Here is a 14,474-nt window from a genome sequence, read left to right on the forward strand (position 1 = left end):
GCGCTAGGAGGGACAGCCTCTCCCCAGGGTGAGATCCCCGACTCCGGTTATTGATACGGAGGAGGAGGGAGCCCTGGGGGGGAAGACCCACCCGCTGCAGAGTCCCCCTCGGTTCCTCACCGAGAGGGGGTTTGGGGGTTCCCATTGGGACCCCCACACACACCTTTCCCCCCCGTGGGCGCCACCTTGACGTGGTGGGGGGGCTTGCGTGCCTTGATGAGGTACAGAGCTGTGCCGGCGGGGGTTTCGACCCCTGGCAGGTTCTACCATGCCGGAGAGATCTGTACTGAGAGGCCAGACTAAGAGCGTCCTTATTCACTCTCGGAGGGGCAGCTTTCTCCGAGTTTCATACAGGGACCGGAGGACCGTACTCGTACGATCCAAAGGACCCTACAGCGCGGGCAGAACGGGCTCGTGAGCCGGGTGAAGGCAACCGTTCTAGGGGAAGGAAAACCCTGATTGCAAACCCGTACTTGTCAGGACGTATAACTTGACACGATTGCGAGGGGCCAGGGTGTTTCGGTATTCTGGTACAGGGGGCTCAGGCATCCCCGGCAGACCCTAGCCTACCACACCGTAACCCTAGGTCATGTCTCTGGGGCCGGGGGTCTTGCCTTAATTGGCCGGACCGCGAGGCGGGTCCTCTATAAAACACCACGTAATCCTACGGTTGAGGCATGCCACGCTTATGGGATGAATGGCAGGTGCGTGACTTGTCGCTAGTGGTTCCTCACCTTGGGCACCTGGCGAATCCAGGGGACATGCTAGCCTTATCCCGGATAATACGGGGCTCTACCCGGGGTCGACGCCCACTTCCCGCCGAACTCGTGGGATCAAAAATGGATTCTCGAATAATTAAAACAAAAAGCTCCGAGCTTTCGGGCTCAGAGCCTTCGGGCTCAACGGTCCTAATGGACGGGCGTAGCAGCCCGTCCATGGATCGACTACTTATTCAGGGTGATTTTTCAGAAGGGACGAGGTTTTTAGTAGAGATGGAGAGAATCCGCCAGGCGGACGCCTCCTCCCCTTCCCCTGGGGAGGTTGTGCTAGCGGACTCCAGGGGGCTAGCTCCTGAAGCGTCGCTCATACCCGAGGACCGACCACCGTCCTCCAAAAAGTGCCTCCCTGACCGCGGGGATGGCACGGTGAGCCCGCCGGTTAGGCAAACGCGGGCGGCCACCCGAGAAGGGGGCCAGGAAGGCTGTCCACCACCGGTGGGGCAAAGAAGAAAAAAGAAGCGGAGATGGAGAAGAAAAAGGAGGAGGAAAACAAGAGGTTGGAGGAGGATATAAGGATACTCCTCGACACGGGCATGCTTAGGTCCCTAGAAGATAAGCGCCCGGTCGAGGAAGTGTATAGGGACAATGCCACCATCAACCTCTTAAGAGGCTGGGGTGACCGAACTGGCCTCAGAAGTGGGCCGAGCGCTGGGTGCGGTTCGGCTGGTCTCACGGAGGTCCCGCACATTGAAAGGGACCTTCGTGGGACTGCTGAACCGCGCAGTGGCCACTTCCGAGGCCGTTATGGCCACCTTGCTAGCAAGGACGGCGGAGCGCGACAGCAGGGGGAGGAAGCCTCCGAGACAAAGAGGAAGGCGGAGGAGCTCCGGGCGGAGCTTAAGAAACTGAGAGTGGAGAACAGGAAGCTGGGAGAGGAGCTGGAGGCCATAAAGGCCTCCACCTCCTCGGCCCCCGCCCTCCTTCCCTCTTTACTTCCCAGGGGAAGGAGACTATCATACGCGGAGGCGGCGGAGGGATCGACGTCAACGTCTACATCGGCGGAGGAAGAAGAGAAGGCGAGGAAGGAAGACAGGAAGAGGAAGAAGAAGAGGAGGAGGGAAACTATCCCTCCCTCCCTTCTTTCCTCGACGGCAAAAGGGAAGGTGGCTGAGGTAGGGGTGCTGGTGGACATTCCGTCTTACGACGATAACCCCCCCGAGCACCCACCTCCCCCGACGTGGAGGACAGAAAAGGCGGAGGAGGAGCTGGACGTCACCATGGTCGTCTCGGCCCATGCCTGCGGCCATGGGGAGGAGCTCCGCCGCATGAGGGCGGAGCTTGACTCCCTAATGGCGGCAAGCGGAAGGGGCCGGGCGGCCGTGGCGGTGGGAACACCAGTGACGACCATTACGGCTCAGGCGGACACCCAGGCCCCGCGAACACCAGCGGAGCCGAAGGGGACCAAGAAAGGGACCAGAAAGGAAAAAAGGAAGAGGCAAAAGGAGAGGAGGAAGGAGAGGGCCAGGAAGATGAAGGAGGAAGAGAGAAGGGCCCGGGAGGAAGGAAAGGGAACGCCGGCAAGGGAGCTGCTGGAGGCGATCCGGCGGCCAATCGGACCCCAGCGGAAGCCAGTAGGGAAGAACGAGTCGACATGGTCCCAAGTGGTGGGGAGGAAGGCGAGACAGGGGGGAAAAACGGGACCTCCACCGTCTCTGCCGCTCCCCCACCAAAATAGAAGGAACCCGGGAGGGGGACGTCGACGAAAATGTCGGGCAGACAGAAGCCGCCTCGCTCGGCGGCCGTCACTGTTATGTGCCCCGACGGAAAGTATGAAGAATTCATGCTAGAGGCCGGGCGCCGAATCAGACCGGCGGACCTTGGGATCAACGCGTCCCTGAGGGTCCGCCGGGCCCTGAATGGGGTTATGCTGATAGAGGTGCCTGGTCTCAACGTCGGGGCGTCCGCCGACCGGCTTGCGGAGGAGCTCCGCAAGCTGGCGGCGGGAAAAGGTCCTGGTTACCGCGTCCAGAGGCCGGCGAAGTTCGCAGCACTGCGGAAGCCGGCCTGGACGCAACGACCGGGGCCGAGGAAGTGGCGGCCCTCGCTGGGGGATGCTCGCCGGAGGATATTTCCTTCGGCGAGATGAGCGTCTCTCAGCGAGGAGTAGGCGCTATGGTGGTGCGGTGTCCGCTGGCGGCGGCCACTAAGGTCGCCGCCGCGGAGCGGGTTCCAGTGGGCTGGGCCCGCGCCGGGGTGACGGCGCTGCCCGCTCGCGCAACGTTGTGCTTCCGCTGCTTAGAGCGGGACCACGTGCGCGAGCGGTGCACCAGCGCCGTCGACCGCAGCGGTCTGTGTTACCGCTGCAGTAACCCCGGCCACCGCGCCAAAGGGTGTAAGGAGGCGGTGCGCTGCCCGGTGTGCGCCGAGGCAGGCAGGCCCTCCGGTCACAAGATCGGAGGACCTGCCTGCAAACTCCCTCCCGGAAGGAAAAGGGGGGGAAGAAGGAGGGAGATAGGCAGAGGGAAGTCACCGGCGGGGGGGAGGTCCGAACCACCATCGCCGGAGGACCGAACCTGACCAATCCGGGGAAAGGGAGTCGACTGGCCTCCCCCCGCAGAAGGGAGAAACAGCTGGAGCGACCCCGGCTCCTCTCCTGGCAGGTACCTCGGAGAAGGAAGGGAACCTTTCTATGGATCTCATCGACCTGGAGTGGGAGCCGGAGAGGGTCCAGGAGCCGGAGAGGGTCCAGGAGCCGGAGACGCCCCAACCTCGAAGGAAGAGAAGAGGAGAAGAAGAAGAGGCAACCAGGGACGAGGACGGCCCTGGAGAAGATGGAAAAGCAACTAAGGTGAGGAGGGTGGAGCCCTCGGGCCCACTCCCATCTGACGAGAGAAAGGGGAGTCGGTGGAAGCGCTGCCCCGACTCCCCTACAGGTTGGCTCCCCCTCGTACCCCCCAGAGGAGAAGACCACGCAGGCAGGGACCCCCATATCTCCGCAGAGACACCCGCGTTGGAGGCCACCATGGCCGAAACCCCCTTCGGGGAGACCAAGACGGCAGTGCCGTCGGAAGTCTCCCATGAGGAGGGGGTTGAAGTAGGCAGCCCGGAGGAGGCGTGAAAGGCTTAGCCTTCACGCTACTCCGGGCCCTACAAGCCAACCTCGGCCACGGCGCCCGAGCTCAGGATCTCTGCTTGCAGAGAATAGCTGAGCTGGGCGCCGGGCTGGGGGTGGTCGCCGAGCCGTACTGGGTGCCGGTACCCAATGTGAACTGGATCGGCAGCCCGGACGGCTCGGTGGCCATGGTGGCGAATTCTGAGGCGGGGACCCCTCCCTGTACTTTCAGGGAGAACGGGCCTCGTACGTGGCAGTCGATTGAGGGCCCATCACTGTGGTGGGGGTGTATCTCCCCCATCACAGGAATAAGACCGGTCTCGGGGAGCTCGCCCCAGTGAAGAGGGTCCTCAACAGGATCGGGGAGTTGGTACGTAGGTGCTATCCCCGACCTGTCGTGATTGCCGGGGACTTCAACGCCCACTCGGAGGGGTGCAGTCCCCGGCAAAGGGACCCTCGAGGCGAGCCCGTGATCGGCTGGGCAGCGGGGCTGGGCCTTCTGTTAATGAACAGAGGCTCAACCAGCACCTGTGTGCGGCCAGGGGGGCGGTCGGTCATAGATTTGACCTGGGCCACCCCCTCGGTCGCCGGGATGTTCCATGAATGGAGGGTGGAGGCGGAGGACGAATCACTGTCTGATCACAGACACATAGCGTAGGCCCTCCGCCTCTCCAAATCTGCACAGGAGCTGGCCCGCTGCCCAGGGGAGGGGAATTTTTTCCTCCCCAAAAGATGGGCTCTCAATCGGCTTGATACAGACAGGTTTTGGGCGGCCGTCCTTGCGGCCACCTGGCACCTAGATGTAGGGCCAGGTGAGTGGGACCCCAGCCCGGCGAACGGGGCTGGGGAAATCGTGGGTATCGTGGCGTCGGCATGCGACGTCGCGATGCCCCAATCCCACCCCCGCCGCCGCCGGGCCATGTACTGGTGGACGGAGGAGCTGGAGGTTCTCCGAGACTCCTCCGTCCACGCCGGGTATATTACCGGGCCCGGCGACAAGGCGGGGATGCCGCAGGGACAAGAGAGGGCTACCTGCGAGCCAGGAAAGCCCTCAAGGTCGCCATCGTCGAGGCCAAGCGAGCGGCCTGGGAGTAAATGGTGAGCTCCCTGGACGATGACCCGTGGGGGCGCCCATACAAAAGGTTCATGGGGAAGATCCGCCCATGGGTGCCCCCACCAACGGAGTCGTTAGACCGCCAGACCCTCGAAGGGTTCCTGGATGCCCTCTTTCCAAGGGCAGAAGGGGGCCCCCCGAGATCCCGACCCCCCCGTTGGGGGAGGGTGACTGGGACGAGGGTCTGGCGGCGAGTCCATAGGAGCTCACCGCTGCCAGGAAAAGGCTCGGGGCCAAAGGGGAAAGCCCCTGGCCCTGACGGAATTCCTGGCCGGGCCTAGGCCCTCGCCCTCGGCGAGGGAAACCTGTCCGAAGCCACACGCAGGGTTTTCAGCAGGTGTCTCAGGAGGGGGTATTCCCTCCAGAGTGGAGGAGGGCCAAACTGGTCCTCCTCCCCAAGGAGGGCAAAGCACCCGGGAGTGCGTCGGCCTATAGGCCGATATGCCTGCTGGACGAGGCGGGCAAGATACTGGAGCGCATCGTTGCCGACCGCCTCGTCCAGCACCTGTCCTCGAAGGGGCCGGACCTCCACGACCGCCAGTACGGATTCAGGCCCGGAAGATCAACACTGGATGCCATCCAGTGCTTCCGGGACCTGGCCCGGGCGGTCGTGGAGGAGGAGAGCGGGGTGTTGTTGGCGGTCTCGTTAGACATAACGAACGCCTTCAATACCCTGTCCTGGCCGGAGATTGGACGGACCCTCGAACACCACGGGGTGCCCGTCTATCTCCGGCGGATCCTAGCGGCCTACTTCGGAGGCAGGGACCTCCCCTTCCCGGTGGAGAGCGGAGTCCAAGGCCGGCGCGCTATGGAGCGCGATGTTCCGCAGGGGTCGGTTTTCGGCCCCCTGCTATGGAACATCGCGTTCGGAGTGCTGCGCACTCCGCTTCCCCCTGGCTGCCACGTCGTCTGCTACGCAGATGACACGCTAGTGGTAGCCGGGGGGAGAGCTGAGGGGAAGCCCGCCTCCGTGCGGAGACGGCATTGGTGTCAGTGGTGAGTACCATCAGAAACCTGGGTCTCAAGGTGGCGCCCCAAAAGACCCAGGCCGTGTATTTTCACTGCAGGGGTCGGAGGGCGCCGTCGGAGATCCAGGTGCTCGTAGATGGAGTCCACGTCCGCGTCGGACCGACGATGCGATATCTCGGCCTGACGCTGGACAGTCGGTGGAGCTTTGGACCCCACTTTGGGGAACTGGCCCCCAGGGTGCGCAAGGTAGGACTGGCTGTGGCCAGCCTGACGCGCACCCAAGGGGGCCCAGGATGGAGAGCTCGCCGCCTGTACGTCACGGCGGTGCTCTCGATCGCCCTGTACGGGGCGCCTATATGGGCGCTACAGCTAGGGGCCTGCCGCGGCGGCAAGCGCGCACTGCGGCAGGCCCTGCGGCCCGTGTTTATCAGGGCGATTCGGGGGTACCGGACCGTGTCGTACATGGCGGCGACCACCCTGGCCGGCTTCCCCCCTGTGGAGCTCCTCGCAGAGGAGCGACACCTCCTTTATTGGAGAATGAAGGAGCTCCGCAGGGAGGGAACAGTGTCGGTCAGGGCCCTGAGGGGTCTGAGGCTCCAGGCCGAGGCCCAGACCCGGGAGAGGTGGGCGGACTTATTGTCCGACCCCCGGGGTCCCGGGCCAGCGACGGCCGCGGCTGTCCGCCCCTGTCCGAGTTGACAGGCAGGAGGGGACGTGGATTATCCTTCCATCTGGCGCAGGTGCTGACCGGGAACGGGTACTTCGGTCGGTACCTGCGCCGGATAAGGTAGGAGCTCACCACTCGGTGCCACCACTGCCCCGCGCCGGAGGACACGGCGCACCACACTCTGGCCGCGTGCCCAGCATGGGCCGGGGAGCGCCGTGTCCTCTGCGGGGCGGTGGGATGCCGAGAGGGGGAACTCTCGCTCCCGCGCATGGTCAAGGCCATGTGCGGGAGCGAGGAGGCGTGGACAGCGGCGGTCTCCTTCTGCGAGACAGTAATGTTGTCCCAGAAGTGGGGTCTTCGCCCCCACCGCCGAGTGGGGGCGAAGACCGTACCGGGGCTGCGTGGAGCAACTCCGGGGTCAGAGCCCCCAGGGGGATGAGGGACGCGACAGCGGGCCCGGGGCAGCGCCGGGCGAGGAGGGCTCACAGACCCGCGAGGGTCGGGAGCTTTCTCGGCCGCCCTGAGCTCGCCACCGGTCGCAAGGGGGGAGTAGGGGGGTGGCGAGCCGCCTTCCTTGCCTTCCCCCCCGAGCGACCGGACAAGTAGGGACAGGGGGGAGCGGTACCCCGGTTGGGGCTGGGCCCGCTCCCCTACAAATCCTCCCCTCCCCGACTAGCAGGGAGGGGGATGAGGAGGGAGGGTGGATGTCCCCTCTCTCCTCGATAGGAGACACCAGAAGGCCAACCGACGGGGGCCAACCCCCGTCGGGGACCGCACCCTGGATTCCCTTCGCGGAACAGGGCGCGGTACACAGGTGGCGAGGGGCTCCCGAAAGGGAGTTCTGGGGCCGGGGGGTTGGGGAGGGAATACGGGAGTAGTTCCCCTGACTCCCCTCCTCACGGTCCGACAGGTAGACATCCCGCAGGGGTTTTAGTCGGTAAGAGTCCGACAAAACCCCATTATGGATACCCCCAAGGGGTGGGGGTATCCATAATGGATTTCCCCTGGGTGACCAAAAAAAACAAAAAAAAAGGCCGAAAAATGTAATAGACACAACTATCTAGTAACTTCATGATTTATGACAACTCAGTGCTGTCCGATAAACCCCGAGTTGAGTTGAGTTAGCTAAGCATGAACCGAGCGATATGTACCTGACAAATATAGCGTGAATGTGAAAGCAATTGTTGTTAGTAAATTGTAATATTATAAAATATTTTTGTTGTCATACAACTAACATACTTTATTTTAAATTTGCACAATATACCTGATTTTATATTTGAATAATATAAGTATTTAGAAATACATGCAAATTTATAAACATTTATAAACTGAATGTAATCCGGATTATTTCCTTCATACTTTATTATCTTCTAATAATTGTTTTCAGACAAAAATGGATCTACAAGGAATTTGAGACGTATATTTTGTTGATCCTTCAGATGATGATATTGTTGATTTTTTACCTGAAAAGGAACGTCATCATAAAATACAAAATTATTATGAGACTGTCATTGTGACATATTCTTTAACAGGTAAAAGACTTTTAACTTTTATTATATTATAATTTGTTAAACCGTGGTGATTTAAGTAAAATATTTGTAATTCATAACATTAACATTATTTTAATAGATTTCAAGTCGCATTTTCTACTTGAGAAACATACATTTGAAATGCTAGTGCAAGTCCTTGGGCCTTTTCTATATCGGGAACACGGTGCCATAAAAATGTCTCCCCATAAACAAATAGCCTTAACTTTATGGTTTCTTGGTAATCAAGAAGTTCATAGGTAAGTAGACTGCTTTATTTTACTTTTATATGAAACATGTTGCCAAAACATATCAGGTGTAGTAAAAAGAAATCCATTATTTTTGCATGAAATTGAAGGCTTTAATTACCATAGTTAGAATGATCCGATTTAGGTCAAATATGCGTCGTTTTGTTCGATAACTTGTTGCCATTTTGAAGGTAATTTCATTATGCCTCTCTCATAGAAGCCCTTGTCCCTATTGGCAAAAAATTGAGACAGTCGATTTTCACAAGCCTCTCTTGAAGCGAATTTTTCACCAGCAAAATTGTTCGCCATGGACAGGAACAGATGGTAATCACTTGGTGCCAGGTCCGGACTATAAGGTGGATGCATAAGAACCTCCCAACCAAGCTCCCGGAGCTTCTGGCGAGTCACTATCGATGTGTGTGGCCTGGCATTGTCCTGATGGAACACAGTTCCTCTCCTATTGGCCAAAGTTGGCCGCTTTTGGGCGATTGCTTCCTTCAGACGGTCCAATTGTTGACAGTACAGTTCCGAGTTAAGAGTTTTGCCGTAGGGGAGCAGCTCATAGTAGATAATTCCCTGCCAATCCCACCAAACACACAGCAAAACCTTCCTGGCCGTCAATCCTGGCTTGGCCACCGTTTCCGCCGGCTCACCGTGATTCGACCACGACCGTTTTCGCTTGACGTTGTCGTAAGTGATCCACTTTTCATCACCAGTGACCAACCGCTTCAGAAATGGGTCGATTTTGTTGCGATTCAGCAGCGATTCGCAGATGGAAATTCGGTCCATGAGGTTTTTTTTCGTTAACTCGTGTGGCACCCATACATCGAGCTTCTTTTTGTATCCAGCCTTATTCAAATGGTTCCAAATGGTTTTTTGTGCAATCTTTAGCTCTTGGGCAATCGAAACAGTGCTTACATGACGGTCGGACTCGACAATGTCCATAATTTTATTGATATTTTCGACAATTAGCCTTCCAGTGCGTGGTGCATCTTTGACATCGAAATTACCGGAACGGAATCGACGAAACCAAAATTGCGCGTGATTGGCTGTTACAGTATCAGGACTATAAACACTATTCACATTTTCAGCCGCCTGGCTTGCGTTTTCGCCTTTATCGAAGAAAAACTGTAAAATATAGCGTATTTTCTCTTTGCTAGTGTCCATCTTTGACGCGCGCTCAAACAAAACTGAGTCAACTAATCACAAAACTGTCACAAAAGTTTTTTTAGTACGAAATCTCATCTTTCTAACGCCATCTAGTGGAACCCGATCGGACTTATACAACGCGAGATACAGATAACTAAAGCCATCTATTGGAAAAATAATGGATTTCTTTTTACTACACCTGATATTTGTACAAATATTTATATTTTTCTATTTATTTGTATTCTCAACAAAAATTGTAGTTGAAAGGAAATAATGTAGCAACCATGGATTGTCTTGACTATAATTATCTTTTACATAAAATACTATGTGATATATAGAAACTCTGAATCTATAATATATGTAGCCATATATATGTAACCACAATGTGTACACGTTTACAAAAATATTTCACCATTTTTATCTTTATATTGTTCATTTTAGTCCGTTTTTAACGCGTATATTTGTTTATAGGTCGTTTATAGGTCATAAAGGTATCCTTTTATATGTCAGCACATTAAGGCGTTTCTCTTTTGCTTAAAAATGAGTAGAAATGTATTAACGCACTGATATGTAAAAGGGTCCCTTTACAATCTATAAACGACTTATAAACGGATATACACGCTAAAGATGGATTAAAGTTGATAATATAAGGATAAAAACAATGAAATATTTTTGTAAGAGCATAAATTTTTTTTTCTGACGCGAAAAAGTTTTAAAGATACTTTTATTAAATATTATCTTGATCTTGATCTCATTACTTAGTTATATTGTCGTGTTGTAGGAGCTCTTAAAATTGTATTAGCAACATAACAGTAGAGTTATTATCATTTCCTTTGCCGTTCAGACTTATACTCAGTGTTTGTGTAAATATCGACAAAGGTTTGTTTTTAATGAATAAAAAGATCAATTTGTAACGAGGCGCAAATGCACTTCGTTACTACCGGCCCGACCGATCACCTGTCGGGCCGAAGAACGGCGCTTTGCGTCTTAATCGATCGAAAACGATCGCGCGCCGCTATTTCGCGCCGCCGCTATCGCGCGCCGCGGCGATCACGCGCTGCCGCTAGCGCGCGCGGCCGCGATCACGCGCCGTCGCCGTGCCTCGCGCCGATAGGCGCACTGCTCGATCGCCGCCGTATCAATCGTAGCGCGAACAACTATAAAACGGCGGCGATCGAGCTTCTAGACACCAGACCGATCCGTACCGTCATTCGATCTAGACGCTTCATGTCGAAAGAGAGAATATCCGGACCGTTTCGCTCTGCCTTCCGCTTTCCGACTACCCGACCGGCGACTAAGAACACGGGATTGTGCGTCCGCAGTCTCGATCGAGCGTACTCGATACTTGGCCGTCTCCCGTCTTCCTGGGCTCGTGCATGCGCGTGCTCAGTCGAGCGTACTCGACAGTCTCTTGCCTTTACCCGCCGCCTTGAGTCAGGGGTTCGTCCGTCGGCGAACTCCGCTAAGCGTACTCAGCCTTCAGGCGATCCGTCTAGCGACCAAGAACCCAGGACGGTGTGTCCGCTGTCTCCGCTGAGGGTTCGCAGCACTTGGTCGCTTTCCTCCGCGAACGTAGGGAAAAGGGAAGGTGCGTACACTTTCTCTGTCGAGAGTCCTCGGCCCCGACGGACGAAATCATTTCGCGTATTCCGCGACTTGCGTGCGTACATTCGACCGAAAGTCGAAATCTCCGGTCCGGCGACCATCTATACGCGAGCGATTGCGAGCCGAGTATTGGGCGATAATTGTCCGAGACGCCCAGCGTCGCGAAGCGGGACCGATCACTGCGCCGTTACCGTCTATACGCGTCGCGCAATAGGCCCCGCCTTCCGCGCGGCCTATCCGTTCGTACGCGCGCGTGTACCGCACGTCGCACCGCACCGTACTGCACCGATGCGCCTGATAGACGCGACCCGCAACAACGCCTTCGGGGCCGAGCTCTTGTATCTCGGTAAGCATACAATAAATCTAAGTTATTCATATTACCACTATCAAGTGTCTCGCTGCTTTACTCCTCCTCGAACCCGGACTCCGACGAGCATTATCCGCGCGAAACGCGTAGCAACGACCGAACAGCGGAATTCGGCCGTTACAAATTGTTAACAATTATATATGTACACACACATGTGTGTGTGTGTAGAGAGAGAAAGAGGGATATACAATTTTTGTTATAGATCAGTAGCAGATAGATTTGGTGTATCTAAGGATACAGTTTGGAAAACAGTATTTGAAGTCATGATGCTACTCACTCAACAAGTTCAAAGATATATTAAATGGCCCGAACCGCATGCAATGATAAATTTCGAGAGACAATTTCGTCAATTAAATGGCTTTCCAGGAGTAATAGGAGCAATAAATGGCTCTCATATAGCTATCAGTGCACCCATAGAAAATTCGGTGCACCCATAGAAAACTCGGATAGTTATATTAACCGCAAAGGCTTTCATTCAATAGTGTTGCAAGGTATTTGTGATTATAAATATAGATTTATAGATGTTTTTATCGGAATATGTGGAAGCGTTCATGACGCAAGAGTCTGGTGTTTAAGCAATATTCAACAATTAATAACACAGGATGAAAATAGATATTTCCAAAATAAATATCATCTCTTAGCGGATTCAGCATATCCTTTGACAAAATATATATTGACTCCTTATCGAGACAATGGTCATTTAACCGATGTGCAGAGACATTTTAACACAAAGCATTCAAAAACACGTGTCATTATTGAATGTGCCTTTGGGATGTTAAAAGGAAGATTTCGTAAATTAAAATACATTGACATGTATAATACGGAGATGATACCTTTAGTAATATTGTCTTGTTGTATCTTACATAATATATGTATAGAGAATGACGATGCACCTATGGAATTTAACTGCATAGAAATGGAAGTCAATAACGACATTGCATTTATAGACGGCGCAGAGAAAAGTGATATAATTTCTCATTTATTGTAAGAAACTTATAATATTGCTTTCAATGTTCTGAAAAAAACATTGATAGTTTTAATTTTGTTGAAAAAAAAATATTACTAGTATATAATGTATATATAGAGTTTCTTTTAATATTTGTAACATGACAAACTATACTGAAATACATACATACTTTTTAACTTATTCTCATGTTTATTATTTCTAAAATCTTTTTGATATATATTAATCCTTTATGAATATTATAAGCATTAAATATAATCTAAATACGTAATATTGCAAACTTTATGGTTAGGAAATAAATAAACTTATAATATTAAGAGCAATAAATATTTTTTATTTATATTTAAATAACATATGCTTACATAAAATATGCACTTGTCCAAAACGAATAAAAATTTGGGTATAAAGAGCAACGAGAACTTAATGTTGGCATAACAATATTATACATGTTAACATAAATGTTGAAACTAAAATAAATGGTTTCACAAGCTTCTTGCGAGGAGAAGCAACCTTCACACCAACCTCCCTCCTTCACCCGAGTAACGCACCGGCGCGGCGGCGAGCGAAGCGTCGCGGAGCGGCGAGCCAGGCGCGACGGTGGGCGACCGATCGCACCGAACCCCGCGGGCGTTACCGTCACATGGCGATCCTGCCAGGATCGGTCGACTAGGGTGAAAGGAAAGAGAGAAGGAAAACAGCGAAGAGTGCCGAAAGCGTGGATCCAGGAGCTACGCAAACCCGAGATCACCCGAATTCTCGGGGAGCACGGGCTCGAGATTGAGGGGTCGATCGACGACCTGCGATGCTGGCGCTGAGATTCAAAAATTATTTAAAAATAGTTAATGGCCGACACCCGCGGCGGGACCAACCTAAAGCGTTGGAACTATTGTAGAACTACTAAAAGAAAACCAGAAGTCGGCTGGAACTGCCAGCAGAAACATACTTTACTCTTGTGATGCGGTGCTGGCGCTGAGATTCAAAAATTATTTAAAAATAGTTAATGGCCGGCACCCGCGGTGGGACCAACCTAAAGCGTTGGAACCATTGTAGAACTACTAAAAGAAAACCAGAACTCGGCTGGAACTGCCAGCAGACACATACTTTACTCTAGTGATGCGATGCTGGCGCTGAGATTCAAAAATTATTTAAAAATAGTTAAAGGCCGGCACCCGCGGCGGGACCAACCTAAAACGTTGGAACTATTGCAGAACTACTAAAAGAAACCCAGAAGTCGGCTGGAACTGCCAGCAAACTGATACTTTATTTTTGTGATGCGGTGCTGGCGCTGAGATCCAAAAATTATTTAAAATTGGTTAGAAGCCAGAACTATTCCTAAAACATATCAGGGACTATAGAACTATTCTAGAACTATAAAATTTCGTGCTTGAAATTGGTTTTTTTGGAAGTTGCGGTGCTACGGGAAGTTAGAACCTCATATTTTCAAACTGCAATTTTGTTAATTAATTCGACAGAACTATTAGTATAACCTATCAGGAACTGTAGAACTATTGCGAGTGCCAATGGAAGTATCGCTAAAACTTGCGGTGCTACAAAATGAGGTGCCAACTTCACAACGGCAGAGAGTCGTCCATGTAGTCGAAAATGTAGGGTTTTGAGAGGACTTTATTTTGGTGCCAAACCCAGGCCTGTATCTCTAACCGTTTAGGAGATATCGAAGAATAAAGTTTTCCAACCTTTCCCCGTTGATATCTCCGCTTCTACTGGGAGCAGAGAGTCGTCAATGTAGTCGAAAATGTAGGGTTTTGAGAGGACTATATTTTGGTGCCAGAGCCAGGCCTATATCTCTAACCGTTTAGGAGATATCGAAGGTTAAAGTTTTCCAGGCTATTTCCGTCAATATACAGCCTTCATCCGTCGATATCCCCGCTTCTACTGGGAGTAGAGAGTCGTCCATGTAGTCGAAAATGTAAGTTTTTGAGAGGACTGTAATTTGGTACCACAGCCAGGCCTGTATCTCTAACCGTTTAGGAGATACCGAAGATTAAAGATTTCCAACATTTCTCCGTTGATATC

General features: G+C 53.0%; 1 pseudogene; it reads left to right on the forward strand.

The window, feature by feature from the left end:
- The first annotated feature begins 7,974 nt into the window (after positions 1-7,974).
- LOC109503824 (putative nuclease HARBI1) lies at positions 7,975-12,464 on the forward strand (annotated as a pseudogene).
- The last annotated feature ends 2,010 nt before the right edge of the window (positions 12,465-14,474 follow it).

Source organism: Harpegnathos saltator, unplaced genomic scaffold (genome assembly GCF_003227715.2).
Source record: "Harpegnathos saltator strain DR-91 unplaced genomic scaffold, Hsal_v8.6 scaffold54, whole genome shotgun sequence".
Taxonomy (NCBI): Eukaryota; Metazoa; Arthropoda; class Insecta; order Hymenoptera; family Formicidae; genus Harpegnathos; species Harpegnathos saltator.